Source organism: Drosophila eugracilis, unplaced genomic scaffold, assembly GCF_018153835.1.
Source record: "Drosophila eugracilis isolate 14026-0451.02 unplaced genomic scaffold, ASM1815383v1 contig_661, whole genome shotgun sequence".
Lineage (NCBI taxonomy): Eukaryota > Metazoa > Arthropoda > Insecta > Diptera > Drosophilidae > Drosophila > Drosophila eugracilis.
The window spans coordinates 133,649-156,687 of record NW_024573549.1 but is presented as its reverse complement, the minus strand read 5'-3'; the positions used below and the strand labels follow the sequence as shown (position 1 = coordinate 156,687).

General features: G+C 41.5%; 1 long non-coding RNA gene across 8 annotated transcripts; it reads left to right on the top strand.

The window, feature by feature from the left end:
- The first annotated feature begins 8,628 nt into the window (after positions 1 to 8,628).
- On the top strand, positions 8,629 to 11,371 carry LOC108108617. Of its 8 annotated transcripts, none has more exons than XR_001772483.2 (5): positions 8,752 to 9,098; positions 9,773 to 9,881; positions 10,223 to 10,437; positions 10,500 to 10,567; positions 11,062 to 11,371. It is a non-coding gene; the product is annotated as an uncharacterized LOC108108617 (long non-coding RNA). The 8 variants fall into 8 exon arrangements; XR_001772484.2 differs by having other exon boundaries at positions 8,753 to 9,098; positions 10,274 to 10,437; XR_001772481.2 differs by lacking the exon at positions 8,752 to 9,098 and adding an exon at positions 8,629 to 8,692 and having other exon boundaries at positions 9,773 to 10,437.
- Positions 11,372 to 23,039: the final 11,668 nt, after the last annotated feature.

Genomic DNA, 23,039 nt, shown 5'->3' with positions numbered 1-23,039 from the left:
TACATTTGTATAGGCAAAGAGAAACAGTATGTAAGACGAAAAATATTGTGAGTTTGACCGAACATCCCGGCCGCCTTGAAAGTATCATCTTTCAACAAGATTGACGCGCCCGATCTTCCATCGCTGAGGAGGCAGATTGTCGTCGTGGATGATGACCATGGTGTTAGCCCTGATGTTGGCCGATGGTGTTGTCCATTTGGTGCGCGAGCGTTGTTCCTGTAGGTACTCAAGCGACCACCTTCGCCAAAACTGTTGTTTGCTCGCGGTCACGGCGTCGAATCGTTCCAGGCTGGACGCATGTGTTGATGACACAGTCCGTTCTGGAAGGGCACGAAGAGATTTCCCCACCAGGAAGTGGCCCGGAGTAAGTGCCCCAAAGTCGTTGGGATCTGGAGACAGCGGAGACAATGGGCGCGAGTTGAGAATCGCTTCGACTTCAGTGGTTATGGTGCAGAGCTCCTCGAAGGTGAATCTTGAATTCATCAGTGTTCTGTAGAGTAGACTCTTGGCGCTTTTTACCGCCGCCTCCCAAAGGCCTCCAAAGTGAGCAGCTCTAGGAGGGATGAAATGGAAAGTTATGAAATCAGTTGACAAATAAGACGAAATGACTTCTTGGGTGGCTTTGTCTTGAAGGAACGCTCGTAGTTCTTGAAGATGGTTGGCAGCTCCGACGAAATTGGTTCCCGTTGTCGCAGAAGATGTCGGTTGGAATTGACCGTCTGGCGATCATCCGTTTAAGTGCTGCAAGAAATGCCTTGGTTGACAAATCCGAGACGACTTCTATATGGACGGCCTTGGATGCCAAACAAATGAAGACGGCGAGGTAGGACTTTGTTGGACCCTTTCCTCTAATGCGAAGATATGTGTTAAACGGTCCGCAGAAGTCGACGCCACACCTTTGGAACGGCTGTTGCGGTAGCACTCGTTCTAGTGGTAGCGATCCCATGAGTTGGTTCTCCAGTTTGGGTCTGAACCGAACGCAGGCGATACAGGAATTTCGCATACAGTTGGCCCAGCAAATGCGCTCCACACAATTCCAGTTTTGGAAGGGATTTTTTCTTCACAGGAGTCACTCTCGATTTGCCAGTCAATAGCTGCACTGCGACATCTCCCGTCGACGTTTCCGAGCGTAGATACACGCAGCAGCCGTAAGCCCTGATTGATGCGTCACAAAATCCATGAAGTTGAAGTGATCGCATCTTGTGTTGGAGGCAATAGCGGGGAATCGATCAAATTGAGACTGTTTGGAATGATTCTAGGCATTTGCTCCAGGCCGTGTGTATGTTTTCTGGAACGCTCTCGTCCCATTGCAGGCCAGCGAGCCAAAGTTCTTGCAGAAGTATTTTTGTGACAACAATAAGCGGTGAGAGCAAACCAAGCGGGTCGAACAAGGCGGATGCGGTGGACAAAATACTTCTTTTGGTGATACGCGTTGCGTGGTTCCTTGGTATGAACTTGAAGAACAGTGTATCTTTGTGCTGGTTCCAGTTCACTCAAGAGCGCTGGCTAGTCCCTCGCCACAGGAACTGAGCTTCTTGGATGCATGATCTTCCATGAATCCAACGTAGTTGGAATGCCATTTGGTGAGTGGGAAATGCCCTCGACGAAGAATTTCTGTGACTTGATCCTTGATAATGCGAAGCGTCTCTAAGTCGTCTGCACCCGTGAGTAGGTCATCAACATAGAAAGACGACTTTATGATAGCGGCGCCGATTGGACAGTCAGCTTGATGAACATCAGCGAGGTGGTTGAGGCTACGTGTTGCCAAAAATGGGGCGGCTGCAGTGCCGTAGGTTACCGTATTCAATTGATACGTGCGCAGCGTGTCTTCTGGAAATGCTCTCCAAAGAATGTACTGGTATTTGCGATCAATAATGTCGAGATTTACTTGCCTATACATCTTGGTCACATCTGCAGTGATGGCGTAACGATGAAGCCTGAACTTTAGAAGCTGCAGGTACAAGTCCTCCTGGAGTGTTGGGCCAACGCATAGCAAGTCGTTGAGTGATAATTGATTTGACGTCCGGCAAGAGGCGTCAAACACCACCCTAAGCTTAGTAGACTCACTGCTGGGTTTGAGGACGCAGTGATGCGGGATGTAGTAGTGCGGCTCGTGCAGTTTAGGATGAATAACTGGGGACATGTGCCCCAATTTCTCATACTCCTCCATGAAGTCGCAGTATTGTTGACGAAGTGCTGGAGATTTCGATAGGCGACGTTCCATGCTTAGGAACCGACGGCGAGCGATATCAAATGAGTCTCCCAACCGAGTTGGGTCAGCCTTGAATGGCAGTTTGACGACAATCCTACCAGTGCTGTCGAGTCAAGTGGTCTTCTCGTACTGTTCCTCGCAAATAGCATGCTCCGGCTTCTGCAGAGGTGGCGAATCGACTGCTTCCAGTTCCCACAGACTTTTGAGGTTGACATCAATTGAACTTGCGTTTAAAGCCATGCAAGTGGAAACTTCTATTGGCGCGGTTTGCTGCAGTCGGCCGGTTACGACCCAGCCAAACTGAGTATTCTGCAGCAGCGGGCCTTGAGGTCCCAGCCTTATTTTCCCTACAGTTAAGGCGTCGAAGAAGGCTTCGGTTCCCAGTAGCAGATCGACGTGGCGTGATTGGTAGAATCTTTCATCAGCGAGCGGCGTATTTTCTGGCAGCTTCCAAGTCGAAACGTCGATGGCCAGATCGGGCTGGTATGAGATTTGTGGAATAATACAGAGATCTGCGGAGAGTACGAAAGATGAAATGCGAGATTTGACAGATGCAGTTGTGCAATATTTAATATCTGTTTGCGAACGGCCGATGCTTCGAATTTGGACTGCATGGGTTTCCCTCCGTAAGCGAAGCCGTTGTGCGAAGTCTTCCGTCACGAAGTTCACTTGAGAGCAGGAGTCGAGAAGAGCTCTTCCAGGCCAGTAGGTTCCAAACGCATCCTTGACGAGAACCATAGCAGTGGCAAGCAACACCTGAGACTTCTGGCCAGAATGCGAGTGCGAGTGTGTTGCAGCTTCCAATGGCGGTGCGGTTGGATACGGTTGGTGCGAGCGAGATGAATCTAGCGAATGGTTGTTGTGCAACAGGGTATGATGTGCCTTGTTGCAGGTGCGACAGCGATTTCTCGATGGGCAGCTCGACAGTTGGTGACCTCTACACAGACAGTTTAAACACAGACGGTGTGTTTTAACGACATCAAATCGCGTTGGATTAAGGTCCTTAAACTTGTCACATCCGAGTAATTTGTGTGAGGGTGCGAGGCAGTATACACATGGTGCGTTGGTCAGCGAAAACGACGAATTGTGATATCTTGCGGGGGACGAGTCGGTCTTGGCCGCTCCGATCCATGGGATTGCTCGTCAGACAGAAGAAACTGGCAGTGGCGCTCAAGTATCTGCGTGCATTGGCTCCAGGATTGCAGAGTGAGATAATCCAGTGATTCGTTCCATTTTGTTTTGGTCTGCTGATCGCACTTCTCCATGACCACGTAAATGAGCATCGCCTCAGAAATTTGAGCGTCCGAGCCTAGCGATGAAAGGGCACTATATAACGCGGATGCGTTGTCGATTAGGCTGCGGAGCTGTTGAGCACTTGCCGCAGCAGCCGGCGGCAGTTTAAAAATCGAGGCTAACGTTTCGACAAAGATTAGGGCAGGCTTGTCATACCGGTCCTTCAGCCGTTCCAGCGCCTTCGCATAATTTTCTCCAGTGACCGGGAAGGCTGCGACAGCTTCCAGTGCAGGTCCCTTTAAACAATTACGGAGATGATTAAATTTGTCTATATTAGATATTTGCTCACGATTGACCAGTGGCAGAAACGACGAGATGAAGTTCTTGTAATCCTTATGATTTACAGCAAAGCTAGGTAGTGCCAATCTTGGCAGTCGAGACGGCGCGCTGTAGCTTGGTGCAGAGATGTGGTCGAAAACTGTGTTGTGCAGATCCTCTCCAAGAAGTTGCTGAATTGCCAACTTTGTAGTTATGTAACTGTCCTCCTCAGGTCTGCACGTCCACTATCTGTGGATTCCATGGTCTCAATTTCTGAGTTGTACCGAAAGGGCTTGCTTAAAAATATGACTCTCTAAGATTCCCAAACGGCACTGAAGTTCAGCCGGCGATTTCTGCTCTTCTTCTTCCTTGACATCGACCATTCCTCTTATGCGTAATGTTGCGCTTAATATTCGAGCGTTGCCGTTTGAGAGTCTCCAATATAGTCGTTTCCATTGCTGCGACGAAGAATGCGAATGCGAGAACGAGAGTAAAGTTGCGGCAGCAACAACGCGGAGCGACGAATGTGGCAATGCCGCTGAAGTTAGTTCAAAGCGAAAGCGACTAGAACTCAAAAACTGTACCAGCGACTGCAGTTGGCGATGTAAACAAAACAACAACACTTTGCTGGCGGAATAACGGAGCAAAATGAGAATGAGCGATCGACGCCGAGCTTATAGGAGCGGGCGGCACACACACACAAGCGAAGAGATGTGCGAAGAAGAGCGCGAATAGTTCCGTTATACGAACGACACGTTGCCCTTAGAATTTTCGTGAATAGTTAATAACTTTATTTGTTTTTTTATTATTCACTTTCGATGAATGCACTAGGGTTGAATGTTCACCTTTGTATGCGGTTATGACAATGTTGAGTTGCGATGAGCGGGTCGAGCGGAATAATTGTTGCGGGCGATACTTCACGACAATTGTTTATGAATTAATAAATTGTTAATAATTTGTTTAAACACTGCCCCACGTTGGGCGCCAAAATGTATAATGCACGAAGCGTCTTTTGTGCTGCATAAGATATCAGGTTGGGGGGTGCATAAACTAATTGCAATCTAAAAACTCAGGCGAGAAAAAGACAACCGTTTTCCAAGATCTAACATCAGCAACTGCCTTTTATTAGCAGCGGCAAAATAACATAATGTTCCAACAGAGTAATTTACAGAGATTGGTTACATGTTAATGAGCTTTGTTTACATTTGTATAGGCAAAGAGAAACAGTATGTAAGACGAAAAATATTGTGAGTTTGACCGAACAAGCACCTTAAAAAATATAAAGTTCAGGCTTCAGAACAAATACTTAAAAACTATAACTCCGCTTAGTTACTCTCAATGCTTAATTTCTCGGTCAAATTTTACCGTGCTTAACGCTCAGTGTTATAAAAATTATTTAGATCGTTGTAGGACCCAATTTACAAAGGATCCGAAACAGTTTTATGATTTCGTTAAGACTAAGCGTAGACCAAAAACGTTTCCTTCAGCACTATCGTTTGAAAACTCAACGGCAAGAACTGATCAGGCAATAGCCGATATGTTCGCCAAGTTTTTTCAAGCCACATATTCACCTTCGACAACCGCTAGGCAGCCTTATGTCTACGGTGTTCCGCAGTCGAACCTCGTCACGCGACCTTTTTTATCTAAGCGTGGTATTCTTAAGGATCTTCAGAGCGGCGTTACGGGCTGTGTGCTTTGGTACTGCGCGTCTTCCATTTGCAATCCTCTTCTCAAACTGTTTAACCTCTCGCTTGAAACGACTACGTTTCCCCCTATTTGGAAGGAATCTTTCACCATTCCTTTACACAAGAAAGGGAAAACTTCGGATGCTGGTAATTATAAAGGTATCTCTAAATTATCAGCAATTCCTAAACTCTTTGAGAAAATTATTGTGCCCCATTTGCAACACCAGTGTAGATCAGTAATATCTCCATATCAACTTGGTTTTATGACTCGACGGTCTACAACTACAAACTTACTTGAATTTACCTCTTATGTCATCACTGGGTTCCGAAAAAGTGTTCAGACAGATGTCATCTACACTGACTTTAGTAAAGCATTTGACTCTGTAAATCACTCACTTTTAGTTCATAAACTTGACTTGATCTTCTTAGATGGGTTGAAAGTTATCTGACTGGTAGAACGCAACGTGTTTTATTTAAAGATGTCTTGTCTGGTCCGATTTATGCTTCATCCGGTGTATCTCAGGGAAGCCATTTAGGTCCGCTATTTTTTACATTATTCATAAATGACCTTCAAATCGCTTTATCAAATTCTTTTATTTTAATGTACGCAGATGATGTGAAACTTTGTGTTCAATCTTAAGATTCGTGCCACCAGAGAAAACTACAATCTGACCTTTCTGTGAAATTTTGTTTGCAACAACAACAATGTATAAATATATATTGCGTCATTCATTTTCATTGTTTCATTCTACGTCGTCTATCTAACACAACACAATGTAATACAAGGTGTATACAAATATCAATATCAATTTCCTTCCGACGGAGAATGCGAACTCTGTATGGTATGTACCAGAGAACGTCAAGGGTATCTTTTTTCGGCACCCGAATCACATTCATAAAAGAGCACACACCCGGAGTGCACAGATCGCTTTGTGCGTTTAGGGTGTTTGCGTTTTTGACACCCGCTCAATTCTAGGCACATGATCCTAATGCACAGACACCCGACACACTCATAGCAAATGAAGCGAGTGTCTGAGACACCCATGTTTTTGGGAAAAGTGAGTCGGGTGTCTTGAAAATGAGTCGAGTGTCTTGAAATGATTCAGAGTGTCTTGAAATGAGTCGGGTGTTTCGGGTGTCTTCAGCTGTATTGCCATGAGCAGGTCATTGGAGGGTTGACCGAATAATTTTACATGAAAGGAAGGAAGGAAATCCCAATAATGGCCCCTATAAAAGGCCAAATATTTTAGGATTTTCCATGTCGAGGCCATCTACCTGTTATTCGCAGTGCAATTGACTTATGATCTGTATTCTTATACGCATCTACAAAAAACGGGAATACATTTGCAGGTAGATGGTTTGATAACAACACGGAAAACTAAAAAATATTGATGCAATGTACGTTTTTTTTTTTTTGGGTTTTTTTAAGACTTTGTCATTAAATACTTGTAATGATTATAAACTCTTATTTTTTAATATTAGTTACTGAAGACGGCAATAATTTGTATTATTAGAAATATACTTTTCTATGATTAAATTATTGGGATTTCCATCCTTCCTTTCATGTAAAATTATTCGGTCAACCCTCAATGACCTGCTCATGCAATACAGCTGAAGACACCCGAAACACCCGACTCATTTCAAGACACTCGAATCATTTCAAGGCACTCGACTCATTTTCAAGACACCCGACTTACTTTTCCCAAAAACATGGGTGTCTCAGACACTGCTTCATTTGCTATGAGTGTCAGGTGTCTGTTGAAAAGAGTACTGGGTGCGCAAGTGCACATTCAAAATGAGCTTGTGCAAGGCACACACCCATATTTTAGGGTGCCGATCACACTCTGAGTGCCGAAAAGGCACACATGATTCGAGTGCACTCATTGTCTGGGTGTACCCTTGCCGTTCTCTGGTATGTACATATATGTATATATATAATGTTTATTATAACCATTCTATATGATGATGATAAAAAAATTCTATTTAATATTGTTGTGAAATAAATACAATAAATACGTTCTAATTTAAATCAAATCGCAAGCACACATCCGTTGTTGTATAATCAAAGTATACCATGCGCTAATGGATTTTTCTCTCAGGGAAGCCATTTAGGTCCGCTATTTTTCACATTATTCATAAATGACCTTCAAATCGCTTTAACAAATTCTTTTATTTTAATGTACGCAGATGATGTGAAACTTTGTGTTCAATATTAAGATTCGTGCCACCAGAGAAAACTACAATCTGACCTTAACAACTTTCAATTTTGGTGCTCTGCAAACTTACTAAATCTTAACGGCTCTAAGTGTAAAGTAATGACCTTCAGTCGCTCTAAGCCGTTAATATCTACTTATACACTTTGTGGTGTAACCCTAGATAGAATTAAGCTAGTAGACGACTTAGGTGTCCTATTGGATTCCAAACTTACATTTTCCGACCACATATTTTCCATGGTTAACAAAGCCAGAGGTGTGTTAGGTTTTATAAAAAGATGGTCGAAAGAATTTAATGACCCTTACATAACCAAAACTTTATTTGTCTCTCTCGTTCGTCCGATCTTAGAGTATGGATCTTGCGTCTGGAACCCCCAGTACGCGGTCCACCAAGACCGTATAGAATCAATCCAAAAAAACTTTCTCTTATTTACTCTTCGTGGCCAAAATTGGGATGCAAACTTACATCTTCCCTCCTATAAAAGTAGACTATTACCAATAAACTTACTGACCCTTGCTAACCGTAGGACAATGCTTGGCGTTGTTTTTATTAACAATCTTATTAGTGGTGATATTGATAGCCAAGCCCTAATAGGTCGCTTAAACATCAATATGCCCGCTAGGCCCACTAGAAACTATATTCCCTTATCCTTGGGACATTGCAGCTCGAACTTCGCCCTTCATACCCTTCCATTTAGGGTATTATGTTCGAGTTACAATACCCTCTACCACATAACATCCAATACTTCTCTTACTAACGTAAAAATTGTCTTTCTAAGCCATTTAGCACATATAAAATTTATTTATTTATTTAATTTTCCCCTCGGTCCTATCCCCGTGTTCCGAGCCGAACGATAGACGGCAGCGCCCCTCGGTCGGTTAGGCGGGAGGTGGGTTGCACGATAAGCAACGGGAGTCGCGAAAAAAAGTTAGATATAAGTTATTTATTAGATGATGAAATCAGATCCACCTCTCAAAACACACAGTCAGAAAAAAACATTGGAACGAATAACATCAACGATTACGAACAGGTCTTGCATATAAATACTTTATATATACAACGAAAAAAAATATGACGTTAGCAAACAAAATTATTTATTTCATTCAAAAATATCTTAATAATCTCCCCCTTGGCTAAGGAAAAAATGCAAAATATACATATGCGATTGAACATATTGACAATTTGAATATTACCCTTAATTAAATTAAACAACAATATTCCATATACATTTAACAAACTGATGAACATGATGATTTATAAATTATGACTTTCTGTGAAATTTTGTTTGCAACAACAACAATGTAGAAATATATATTGCGTCATTCATTTTCTTTGTTTCATTCTACGTCGTCTATCTAACACAACACAATGTAATACAAGGTGTATACAAATATCAATATCAATTTCCTTCCGACGGAGAATGCGAACTCTGTATGGTATGTACATATACGAGGTGTATTCAAAAAGTAAGGTGACTCTTCAAATTTCGCGAATTTCAAATTTTTCGATTATCGATTTTTTTGTTTTGTTATATTGGTACACTCTTCCCTAACATCTGTACCAAGTTTCAATGGAACATCCTCTTTTGTTTGGTTGTGAGAGGCGTAAAGTTACAAGTTATTTTGCGAGCTCGGCGATTTTTTGCTATCGAAAAATATGGATCAAAGGATTTGGATTTTTTGGCCAAAAACAACACCACAATAATGCCTCAGCCACCATATTCACCGGATTTGGCCCCATGTGACTTTTTTCTTGTTCCCAAAACTGAAGATAATCGAAAAATTTGAAAAATTTGAAATTTGAAAAGTCACCTTACTTTTTGAACACACCTCGTATAACTTCTAAAAGGTTTCGATAATCGAAAAATTTGAAATTCGCGAAATTTGAAGAGTCACCTTACTTTTTGAACACACCTCGTATGTATATATATAATGTTTATTATAACCATTCTATATGATGATGATAAATAAATTCTATTTAATATTGTTGTGACATAAATACAATAAATACGTTCTAATTTAAATCAAATCGCAAGCACACATCCGTTGTTGTATAATCAAAGTATACCATGCGCTAATGGATTTTATTAATTTTCTTTGTTTTTTTCTAGATCAACATCATCTATCTAATATATCACAATATAATACAAAGTGTATACAAAGTTATTAATATCAATTTCCTTTGACATAAACAACGACGGAGAATGAAAACTCTGTATAGTATGTACATATATATAAATTCTAATGGTTAGATGATAAATAAATGCTATTTAAAATTGTTGTGAAATAAATGCAATAAATGCGTTTTACACGTGCGTTGTTATATAATGAAAGGAAACCGGAAAAAAATTGAAAATTCTCCAGATAACCACTCCTCTAAATATAATATCACTTTTGAAGCAACTAGTTTCCCACTCACTTCATCCGGGCGCATGCAAAACAAATCCTAATAGTAATCCTTCAATAAATGGCGCTAGACAGTTCAATTTTAAGTCAGTTTAATGTCAAATTTTGTTGGAGTAAACAATAAATTGTCCTACAATTCTTTAAAAACCAACAAGGATAATATGGATCAACAACAATCGCAATAACACTTTACATCATCACAACAGTAGGTGCTAGTCGGAGGACTTTCTAAAAATGTGGAGAATACTCAACCTCCAACATAAGTGGTACGTTGGAGTAATTGTGAAACCACTACCCTACCTATTACAAGAAATCTTCAAAAAAGTCGAGAAATTATTAAAAACTTGGTAAATACTTTTAAATTAACAGTGTAAGTATTACAATTTATTAAATTTTATTCTTTTTTCCGATAAAAACAATCTTACATTGTAGGAAGATGAATTATAAAAAAGGATTGACGATTTCTGACAGGTAGAAGGAAGCGTTTCCGACCCTATAAGGTATTTATATTCTTGATCAGGATGAATAGCAAAGACGAATGAGCCATGTCCGTCTGTCTGTCCGTCTGTCCGTATGAAAGCTGAGATCTCAGGAACCAGAGATACAAAGTTGAGAATTAGCATGAAGATTCTTGAGGTCCATACGCAGGGCAAGTTTATCTCAGCATCCTGCCGTGGCTGTAACTCCCACAAATCACAAAAAACATAGCTACTAACTGCTCATTAATTCAATTTTCTCCTATCAACATTCTCAATGGTCTTGCTGTTTAGTAGTTTGATACAATTTTTTTTTAAATCATTATCAGCCCATGTTTTTTAATAATTACTGCAGTCAATTCCAAAGACCAAAGATGAATTTTCTTTAAAATCATGCTATGTTTAAGACACTTTTGTAAATTTCTGTAGTGCATATAATGCACTAATAATTATATTTGTTTGTCAAGTCTGTAATCAATTTTGGATGTTGCATATTTTCATTCTTTTTTGTTTTTCAGACAAAATGGTAAATCAGTGTGTCGATTGTCAAGGTTTTCAGTATATTCCAAATCTACTTCTAAAAGGTGACAATTGATTGATCATCTACGCATGTAAATCAAAATTTTCTAACTATTTCGTATTTTTATATGGCATAGCTTGTGGCATGGCATATCAATGTAATTTATTAACAGGAGTTGTATAATATTGACATGGATTTAAATTATAGTTTTTTTATATACTTTTCTGAAATTCTCGAAGATATCACATAACAAAAGCACATCAATCTTTAAATATAACAATAAATAATCTGATATATTATCAAAATTACTCATATTCCAAACATTTTGCGCGTGCTCATAACTCTTCATGTGATGTCCATATGCCATATGCTGTTGCAGCGCAAGTTTATTTCAGCATCCTGCCAAATGGGCGAGGCCGTCCTCAAGCCACGAAAAGCTATGGCGTCCATTAAAAAGTTAAGCCCTTTTTTGACTTTGTTTAATATTTCTAGTTTATATCTATCAATTTACCAAAAAAAATTAATATCAGAACATTATTTCGCTATTTATAAAGAAAGGTAGGTTATCCGTTACTAAATATGCTTTTTCTGATAAAAGAGTGCGCTTTGTGAACTTTCACTAGCAAAATTAATATTTATATCCATTACTCGTAAAAGGGTATATTAGATTCCTTGAACAGCTTGTAACAGGAATGAAGCGTTTCCGACCCAAAGAAGGTATATATTATATATTCTTTATCAGTATAAATAGGGAAGTCGATTAAGCCATGTCCGTTTCTCGGTCTGGTCTTCTGTCCGTATGAGCGCTACGCAGCGCAAATTTATCTCATCATCCTGCCACACACACTCTAACGCCCACAAATCACAAAAAATATAATCGCTGAAATATGAGGAACTATTAGAGCTAGAAAGTAGAAATTCAATATGTATAATCAACATACTTTCTCTGACAATAGGTGGCGCCTTGTGTTCCACTAGCAAAATATTATAAAATTGTATAAAACAGTAAAGGGTGTCTTATAGTCGCGGTACTGGACCATAGCGTTTCTTCTTGTTGTATAATAATATCGATGGCATTGACCAAAAAAATATTTAACACTTCTGTTAAACGCTGAAAAAACGTGAGAAACAAAACAAAAATAACAGGATAAAAAATATAAGGTATTTTAACTTTATAAAATATTGCACTGTATTCTGAGGAAATATATAATTTAAAATATTGAAAGCCGTCAACACGATCGTATGCATGGCGAAGCGTGTAGAAAACACTGACAAAAAAATATTGTTTCTTTTATTGCCCATTGATAATATTTAAACTATTTAAAATATTCCTTTGTGCAATGTATAAAAAATATTTACAGTCTTCAACACGATCGTATGGTTGGTTAAGTTAGATGGAGACTCTGACAAAGAAATATTTTTTTGCAGTTGGTATAGATATATTTTAATAATATTCAAAATATGATGCGCTTTCTTTGAAAAAAATATTTATAGGTTCTAACATATTACAAAAAAAATGTAAAAAAATTAACAGCTCACATGGACACATCACATAAAATATTCGTTCTTCTCAATGGTTATGAGAATATTTAATAATTAAAAAAAAGATAAGGATAAAGCCTTAAAAACACATAAACAAAAAAGTTATAAAAAACAATAAAGACGTATTTTTTAATATCTATACATACAATACACTGCCTGGAGGGGAGGAGTCGTGAGCGAGCTTAGGGTGAGTGCAGTGGGAGCTTTGGAACAGTATATTGAGGTAGAAGTCTAGTTAAAGTACTTGGGGAGGGGGGAGTGAAGGGGAGTCCAAAATCCACATTTAGCTAGAACCCGTATATTTTTTACTGTAGCCAGAATCCGTTTATCCGTATATTTTTCCACCTAGCCAGAATCTGTGTATTTTTCTAGCCAGCCATAATCTGTATATTTTTCCTTGTAGCCAGAACCCGTATATTTTTCCGCTTAGCCAGAACCCGTATATCCTACCTACAGCAATCAGCCGGAGGGGAAAGCCTCAAACGGTTTGGCCGGACAACGCAACCAATTTTGTGGTAGCTAAGAACGAGATCATTTTGCTGCGGCAGCTGTTCCTTAGCGATCCTCAACACAGCAAGTTATGTAGTTCCCTAACTTTGAAGGAAATCAAGTGGAATTTCGTTCTCCGCACTTTGGAGGCTTGTAGGAAATTGCTGTCGAATCTACCAAGTACCATTTTGCTCGCGTTGTTGGAAAATCCATTCTCACATTTCACGAGCTGCGAACGCTAGTTTGTGAAATTTCGGCAACGTTGAACTCACGGCCATCATCGATGTCCTGACTCCTGCACACTTTTTTATTGGGTCTACATTCACACAAATGGACAAACCGGACGTCACCCATCTCAACCTTGATCGTCTGAGTCGGTGGCAGCGTTGGCACACACGCTGCTAAATGCAACAAATATTCGGGAGAAAATGGAGCACCGAATACCGCTCGTTGCTTTAGGAGCGGAGCGCTCCCCCGAGTACAACGTAAATCCAGGCAGCATGGTCCTCATCACGGAGAACAACTTACCCCCCTTCCAGTGGCGCCTCGGATGGGTGGAGAGCACTGTCTCCGGAGATGATGGCGTCGATCGAGTTGCGGTGTTCCGCACTAGCTCTGGATTGTGCAAGCGGGCAACAAGGAAATTAGCTGTCCTGCCCCTCGAAACCACTTCGCTTGGAAGTCCCCCAACCGGGTTAGTACGTCGGGAGCAGTAATCTAGCTAATACCAAAATCATGGCTTACAATTTGTTCACCATCACTGTATGCTGAATTCTTATTTATCCGTAAGACAAGCCGAAATAAGCGCTCGTGAGTCTCCGATCGATCGGCTCGTCGAATTAATTTATCCTTGAGTTTTAATAAACAGCTTCATTAAGGTCCTACACGTTGGGAGCCATTTTTCTTACTTAATAATAATTAACAATTCTCATTCAAAAACTTGTTTCTCAAAAAAAAAGGAAAACTAAAGATTGCAAGAAAGAAAAGAAAAATTGATCATTTGCGATGTCACAGATATAAAGGGACTCTTGAATTGCCGACCCTAGCTTTGGTCACTTTCCGATAGAGCAGAGCTCTAGTGAACCCTTTGTACATCCTACAACCTCGGAGTAATCAGCCAAGTTCAAATAGAAGATAATTAACGTTTCATAATTCAGTTTAATTGTAAAAGTGTAGAAAACAAAATTCGGCTAGAACTAACAAGATATCGAATGAAATCGAATGAAAGTACTTTAATTATATGCGAAAAAAATTTATATGAGATTCAAAGTAAATATATAGGTCATTCATACAAGACAAAGTAACTATATATAAATAATATAAATATAGTATAAACCAAAAGGAAACGCTATAGTCGAGTGCCACGACTATAAGATACCCATTAGTCTTTTACACAATTTTAAAATTTTTGATTTTTTGGGTTTTGTGGGCCTTCGGGCGGGCGTGGTTAGATGGGGAAAAAAACAATTTGCATTTAATAAAAAGAATCCAATCGACTATTACTTAGTTGGGATTTTTGGATACTATTAATTTGCTAGGGTATTAGGTAATAACAAAATTAAGGTTCTTAAATCGTATAAATAAAATTCATGTTATATCAGTTCAGGTTTGTTTTGGTGGTATGAAGAATGATGAATAAAGTATTTACGTGACATAAGCTATTACAATTTTCGCACTACTAAAGAACAATTATTCTCAGTGTATTTACATAAATAAATAAACCACTCACGGCATATCCATAGGTGAAAGATCGATCTCTGCTTTAGGTCTGCTGTAAAAGAATTAGTGTTTTTGTAACCCTATAGTATTTAAAGAACTGACTTTCACACGAAAAAAAATTAACGATTTAAATAAACTGATGGCTATTGGCTTTGCGAAATTTACTTGCAAATGAAAAATCTTTATATTCATATAGTTTCTGTTTTTTCCATTTGTTTTCTTCACTGAATATATGGTTTTGCATTTTCTTGCAATTCTTAAAATTTTTTTTCTTTAACTTAATTCACTTCTTTTTTGTTTGTTGTTGAGGTTCACCAAGAAGGAGTAACTACAAATTTAAGTTTAATTTTAAAAAAGAGAAAAAATATATTTAAGAAATAAGTATATTAGTGTTGAAACTTGTGATGAAATGATTATGTTAATCAAAATCGCTATAAATTAACCGTTGAGCTGCTGGAGTAGCGTTTTGACAATTCACGTTGAATTTCCCAATGCTAATGGGATTAAGCAGCCTCACTCTTATCTGGACACGTGATTCCTTCCCTAAATCATTATAAGGTTAATTTTTCGACACCATGGGGTTAGGTAATAATGATGCGGGGAGTGTGGGCCCTCTTTTATTTTCTAAACTTCTTCAGTCGCCACTATAACTGCCATTTTATCTAAAAATCCTATCCTATTTTTCCAAAAACACACCAATTTACAAGTTTTTCAAGTGTAAAAAATCAAAAAAGAAAACGCCACCAATAATAGACCAGACCATTAAATTAAGCCTAGCACTTAATTTACCTTTCAAACCAATAAAACTTCATAAGTATAGACCTTCCTGACCCCTCTCAAAACTAATAAACAAAATACTCCGAACCCATAAGAAACATGATACATCTCTAGGAACACAACAAAAACTCTTCGAACACACTAATAATAAAATATGACATACTGCCGCAATGTTCATCCTCACCTCTGAAAAAATTGCTATGCTTCGAAATTATTAAAAACCAAAAGGGTAAATTCAATATATATTTCGACTCCCTAGCAGTAAAAGACTCAATACAGAATTCAAATAACAATAACTTTTACCCTAACAGAATAAGAAAAAAATAATACGGATTCGAGGCATCTTAAAAAACTACGTAACTAATAATAACCAACTTTCTATCACTTTTAGTTGCCAAGAGGCCAGCATAAGATGAGCTGCCATCTCAAGATTATACATACTTAATTTCTACTTTCTAGCTCTAATAGATCATCAGATTTCAGTGATTTTAATTGTCGTTATTTGTGGGCGTTAGAGAGGGCGTGGCAGGATGCAGGCCCGAAGGAAGGAAGGAAACGAAGAGTCATCACAGGCATCTCCAACCGGTCTATTGGCGGACGTAGGAAATTGCGGACTCACGCAGGACTGCTTGTTGGCCAGACGTCTGGATAAAGACGCGAGCATGCGGAGAATGCGCTGAAAAGACTGATCAATAGCGATGCTATTTGGACCTGTGTGACTAGGCCGAAGATGACCCATTGGGCTCAGCATACAAAATCGTGGTGTAAAAACCACCGAGGGAAAATATGATAGAGGAGATAAAGCTGATAGCCAGAGACATGCCCTCAGGAAAAGCCCTAGGTCCGGATGGAAGGCGATGGAAGATTCAGAAATGGGGTCCTTTCCCAAAACCCAATAGACCAATATGCCTTATCGACCATGTTGGTAAAACGCTGGAGCGCTGCATTAGCACTAGTTTGCGGGAAGCCATGTGCAGGGTGTGCAAATTTTCTCACCACACATTGTTGCACAGATACTCTGCTAATACAAATCTCGCGTCCAAAAATGGCATGCTTATCGGCGCAGAATCATTCTTTGAAATTCTGTCAGTTGGCCAGATAAAGCATTGGCCAAAACTTCCCATCTTACCAAAAACTGTTCTCGGCTGGATAGTGTCAGGGAGATGTGCTTCGGAAAACAAAATAAAGGCAGAAAATTCGGTACATCTCAACAATCAGGAAGAACAGATGAAGTCAATCGACACCACCCTGCAGAAATTTTGGCCTATGGAGGACTTGCCGCCTAAGGCTAAAGTCCATACTCCTGAGCAGCAACTTTGAGACTGCACTTTTAGAAAAATACTCAAAGACTGTCGTCTGGTAGATTTTCGGTTCGTTTGCCGTTCAAATCTGACCCAAATACTCTTGGTTTGTCGTATGAAGTTGGGAAACGTAGATTTTTATCTCTTGAAAAGAGAATGTAAAATGTATAGTTGTGTCCCCTTGTATTTGACTAAGAAAGGGTCATTGCAAGAGGGGTTCCCAGGCACTAACAGATAAATTCACAAAATTTACGTTTATTTATATATATAATGAAGATATGTAAATGGCGTTCCGCTTTAGATAGCGTAGTCGACTGCCTCTGCTCTCTTCCCGCTCTCGTTTTCGCGATCCCACGTATCGTCCCAAGTGCGCTTCCAGCTTCCAGCACACTGGGACAAGCAGTAAACTGAGCATGCCGCCCACCAATGCTAGACCTAGGATGAGAAACCTTCGCCTGTCCGGTCCATCCTGGTTGTGGGGTAGAATGTCTAGTATGGGAAAGTAAACTAGAAGTCTGCAGAAGAAATAAGTTAATTATTAATAAGGGGGGCAAGAGACAGCGCTTAAGATCGGATTGGCAAAGGACAAAGTTTCGACACCAACCAACGCGCCCCAGTAACCATTGCGACGGCGGAAATCGGTCGCCCTTGATGATGGCGAGGTCGTTAAGCTGGAGTCCTTCAGCCTCGCCGCATCACTTAGGCCTCTGCTGCAGATGTGCTAGCCAATCCATACTCCAAGCCTTCCATAAATGACGTACCATTGACTGCTGGATCGGGAACTGCTCCGCGAAGGACTTAGACTGTGGGCGAAACTCCGGAGGAGCATGCATCGAGTCCCCAATCAAGAAATAAGCCGGCGTATGAAACCCTAGGTCGTCTGAAATCTTCTCGAAGTTTACCATAGAACTTCCTCATTAGATTGTCCGCCCCCACAAAGTTAGTCCCGTTGTCACTGTAGAGGTGCTGGAACATCCCTCCCCTACCTGTGAATCTGTCCAGGGCCAGTAGAAAATGCTCCGTGGAGAGGCGTGTCACCTTTTCCAAATGCACTGCCTTTGCTGCAAGGCAAATGAAAACGGCGATATACCCCTTGTAGAAGCTGATGCCTCGCAACCGTGCTGCCTTGAGCTCTATAGCGCCCGTGTAGTCAACTCCCGTTGCAATGAATGCACGACTAGGGGGGCTCATTCGTTGAAGCAGCAAGTCTCCCATGAGCTGAGCCGAAGCGAAGGGCTGCGCCCGGAAACACCGGACACATATACGTCCAACTCTTCGAACTGCCTGCCTTCCTGTCACTATCCAGAACCGCTGGAGTGTATGCGCTAAAGTCAGCTGCGCACCTCCGTGCAAAGTCAAAACATGCGAGTGTCGTATTACCGGCTCAGTGAAATTATGGGAACTTGGGAATATTATCGGATGTCGGCGCTCATATGGCAAATTAGAATAGCTTAGCCGCCTCCTCACTCGATGATGCCTTCCGAAAAGATCGGCGACAAGCTCAAAAGCTTACTTCGCGCAGGTAGACGATTCCTGCTGCACGATGCGAACTGTAGCCACTAGAGCAATGGTTAGGACCCCGATGCGCCCCTCCCCTTTACCGACAGCGTTGTGCCTGAACCGAAACGCATAGGCCCTGACTCGTACAGCCCAACTGAAAGTAGAAAATCTGCCAACAAACGACGGTAGCGGGACTGCGTGGTGAACGCGTGCTTCGGCCGCCTTTGCGTCTAGTGCGGCATCGCTTGTGTCGACCTGCTCGAAATCCATCGAAGGCCAGTCACCCGGACTGCGTGTAAACCACTCAGGGCCTCGTCACCACAAGCCAAAGCCCTTCAATTCTCCCGGAAACAGTCTTCTTGTCGCACAGTCCGCTGGATTCTCTGCCGTGCCCACATGCCTCCATTGCGAGGACGAAGAATGATCCAGAATGAACGCGACCCTGTTGGCCACGTGTAAAAGAATTGTGGCGTCCGTCCAATAGAAAGACTCAATGGGTAGGACGCTTAGTGACTTAGCCGAAGTAAGCCATTTCAACAACTTGACGGCTAAGACTGAGCTACTCAGCTCCCTTCTAGGTCTTGTAGGAGTAACCCAGCAGTAAGCTATAGCACGATGAATCCATCGGTCTAGGCTTTTATCGCCAATCCTCAGCAACCCATCCCGAAACGCTCGCCACCGTTCGAACAGAGCGTCAGGAAGCTCGTCGTCCCACTCCAGCGCCGACTGAGTGCCATCCGCAAGCACTTTCTTTGACATGGTTACCTCCTTTAAGATCAGCTTTCCCACGATTATGATAGCCGTGAAGGGTGCAGACGCCGTTGACAAAGCGAAAACGCTAATGGACCCATATGCCGCCCGCCATAATATACGGTGGTATTGGGCGACTTCCGGATGAACATCTATACAGCGATACATCTTCTGGAAATCCGCTGCAAAAACGAAACGATATTTCCGTCAATTTAGTATAACATGCGACATCTGAAGGGCAGGCCCAGTCCACACACGTCGTTTAAGGATCTTCCGTTGCTAATCCTTGCGGAGGAGACGAAAACGATTCTTTGTCCTTTTGCAGCCTAGGCAACGCGATATGCAATATTTGCACACTACTCAGATAGGCGTTGTTGTAAAGGAATAATAGTAGCCTGGCCAATAGACGCAGGCGTCGGAAAACTTCGGAACTGACATTTGGGGGATGATCAGCCACACTGTCGCATCAGCGCGGAGGCGCACGAGCCTCTGGTCAAAGTTTGTCCAAATCCTCCGCGAAAGCGCAATAGGCATCCATGTACCGCTCCTCAGAAAACCCTTCCAGGTTCACGATCACTGAATCCGTCTCCATGAACGCGTTTCGTAATTCCTCAACTTGTTCCACCCGCTTCTTCAGGTAAATCCTCGTTTCCTTCGATTGCGAATCTTTCCCAAAATGTTGTAACAGGGATTTCACGAACTGAAATCGATTTTCCTGCAAGTTAAAGAACTGCTCCAAGGGAGCATCATCCGATCCGGCTTTCATGATGACCTCTGTAAAACCGCACTTCGCGCGCAACTCACCACCCCAAATAATAATTTAATACGAAAACTCAGTAAATTCTTTTCTCATACACAACTTGCCTATTTACTCCGTTATGAATACCAGTATCCACCCCAAGAAGAAGCGAAGAAAGATGCCGTCTCCGAAGTTCAAGAACCTGTCCTCGATGAGCCTAGGTATCGCCTTTTCCGTAATTTGCACGCCGGCTTGTACTTTTGGCACAGAACAGAGGGTCATTGTAAGAGGGGTTGCCAGGCAATGCAAACACTAACATATAAATTCACAATATTCACGTTTATTTATATATATAATGCACATATGTAAATGGCGCCCCGCGTTAGATAGCGACGTGAGTGTTCTCTCGCTTGACGAAATCGACTGCCTCTGCCCCCTTCCCGCTCTCGTTATCGCGATCCCACGCATCGTCCCAAAGTGCGAGAGCGATCAGCTGATCTAAAGAAAATGTATCTGGATTTCATAGAGGAATATGTATAAATGTGCCACACGTCTTCTACTGAATGTTTCGCTTCAGAATGCATAAGTTTTCCCTTGCAGCGGACATTGAAGAGATGTACCGCCAAGTCATGATCGACGAAGCTAACCAAAATTTCCAGCTTATAGTGTGGAGGCGGGATACTTCTGAATCTCTGAAGATTTTAAAGTTACATACCGTAACATATGGAACTTCGCCAGCACTTTTTATGGCAATACGTTGTTTATTGCAGCTTGGAGAGATGGCGCAAGTCAAGTATCCAAATGCTGCGAAGGTCATTCAGAGCGATTTCTATGAAATCTTGCTTGCCACCGCACTTTCCTATATTGAAAATTGACTCTTCATATGGCCTCCTCTCGTGTTGGAAAATTTATTTACTCGTTTACGCACCTGTTAGAAAAACAAAAAACATTGTACATACCAAAGCACTTCAATAAATGTTTAATAGAAACCTAAACGAAAATAATTTTTTTACTTTGTTTTGGCCGCGCATGAGCGCATGAGCGACGGCCGCCAAGTTATATAATCGAAGTTCTTGTTCTCTTAGTTTACATTTTTACAAATTATATAATTAATATTATATATATTTAATTGAATGTTTACATATCATTGTTAACAAAATTCCCGTTTAGATGCCTTTAATCGTTTATTTATTAAGCTTTTACCGTAACATATCACAAGCTCTTTAAATTCCTAGGAATTACATTGTGGGCCCGCCACCCATGTGGGGACAAGCCGGTGGAATGAACTTCGATGTCCTCTGGGATCCAGTAAGGTCGCGTGAGAGTAGATCTTTGACCCCGTCACGCATCCACATTTATGCATTTCGTAATTTCGTAATTTCGTTCTAACCCCTTAAACGCTGTTTTCGCTCCAGAGTTCCACTAGGCACTCTAGCTGGGCCATAAAATACTAAAATACAGGAGTCAGTGGTTGTACCTCAAAATTAACTACCCCATCGACAAGAAGGTGCATAGCACCCCATATCGTTTCTCCGAATTGCGTCTGATCCGCACCATAGGCCTAAAGTGGTCCACCCCCGTGTAGCTAAATGGTATCCAAAATTATTGTTTTACTTCGTTAACCACCGTCTCCTGGTTAGCGTGTAAAATCTTCGGTGATATTCTTTTATGATAAGTTGCGTAATGTAACTGCCGCAGAGGAGTACGATGGGGTCGTTTACCTTAATTATCTTAGCACGTTCTACCAGCTTTAATACTTGATCTATATCATATATGGACATACACACACTGAGAAGCTAACGCTTTATGCAAGAAAAAAAGCGGAGACTGCTTCGCCAGGGACCATGTGAATGGTATAGCTTTCTACAGCTGAGTAGACGAGTTCCAAAGACCGTGTCAAGGTACAAATTAGAAAAGCTAGACGGGGAGATGGTACAGATGCTGTTCGAGGACCTCTCTACAAGCGGCTCTAGACCAAGCTAGCCTGCGACGAATCTATGCAGAAAATAAGGAAAACCCATCAAGAAGAAGACCTGCATACTGGTGGAATCAAGTCATTGCGGATGTCAGGAAAGAATGCCACAGGGCAAGCCGCGCTTATCAACGCTCAAGAGAAAGCCCCGAATCTGAGACGCTACAGATACATTACAGGGAAAGAAGACGAGCCGAAAAGCAATAAAAGAGAGCAAACGCAGGTGCTTTAATAAGATATGTGAAGAAATAGACTCAAACCCATGGGGCTTCGCATATAAACTCGTCACAAAACGGCTTCTGGTATATAGTAGGCCACCGCCGACATGCCCAGCCAGTCTAAAAAGGATAGTGGAAACACACACGGAGCGAACGTCACAGATCGTGAACATGGCGAGTATAAAGCTCACAAGTGCCGAAGAAGTCCTCGGAGTACTAAAATAATAAGGGATGACAAGGCACCGCCACCAGATGGAATCCCAAATAAAGTCCTCAAAATTGAAATTAAGGCAAATACAGAAGAGTACGATGATATGTGTAACACTTGCCAAACAGAAGGTGTGGTCCCTCGGCGCTAGAAAAGCCAGCGGTTGGTACTCATGCCAAAGGGTGACAAGCCGGTGGAGGAACCTTTTTCGTATAGGCCAACCTGTATGCTGGATAAAGAAAAAAATATTCCACTCCCGGCTAGGGGGGCCTTGCAGAAATCTACGGTCTCTAGGAGGTGCAGTATAGCTTTCCAAAGGGGCTATCAACTGTGCGAAATCGCAGACAAAGCCATTGAGGGAAAAAGGTGGTTGTACGGCACTAAGCAGAATTGCATAGCGAACAACTTGGGTGTTAAAAACGTATTTAACTCCGCTATCTGGCACCAGACACTAAATACACTGAGCAACCTAAACGTCCTGCGAGTAATAGGCCAACCTGTATGATGGATAAAGGAAAAAATATTCCACTCCCGGCTAGGGGGGGGCCTTGCAGAAATCTACGGTCTCTAGGAGGTGCAGTATGGCTTTCCAAAGGGGCTATCAACTGTGCGAAATCGCAGACGAAAACATTGAGGGAAAAAAATGGTTGTACGGCACTAAGCAGAATTGCATAGCGAACACCTTGGGTGTTAAAAACGTATTCAACTCCGCTATCTGGCACCACAAACTAAAAACACTGAGCAACCTTAGCGTCCCAGCG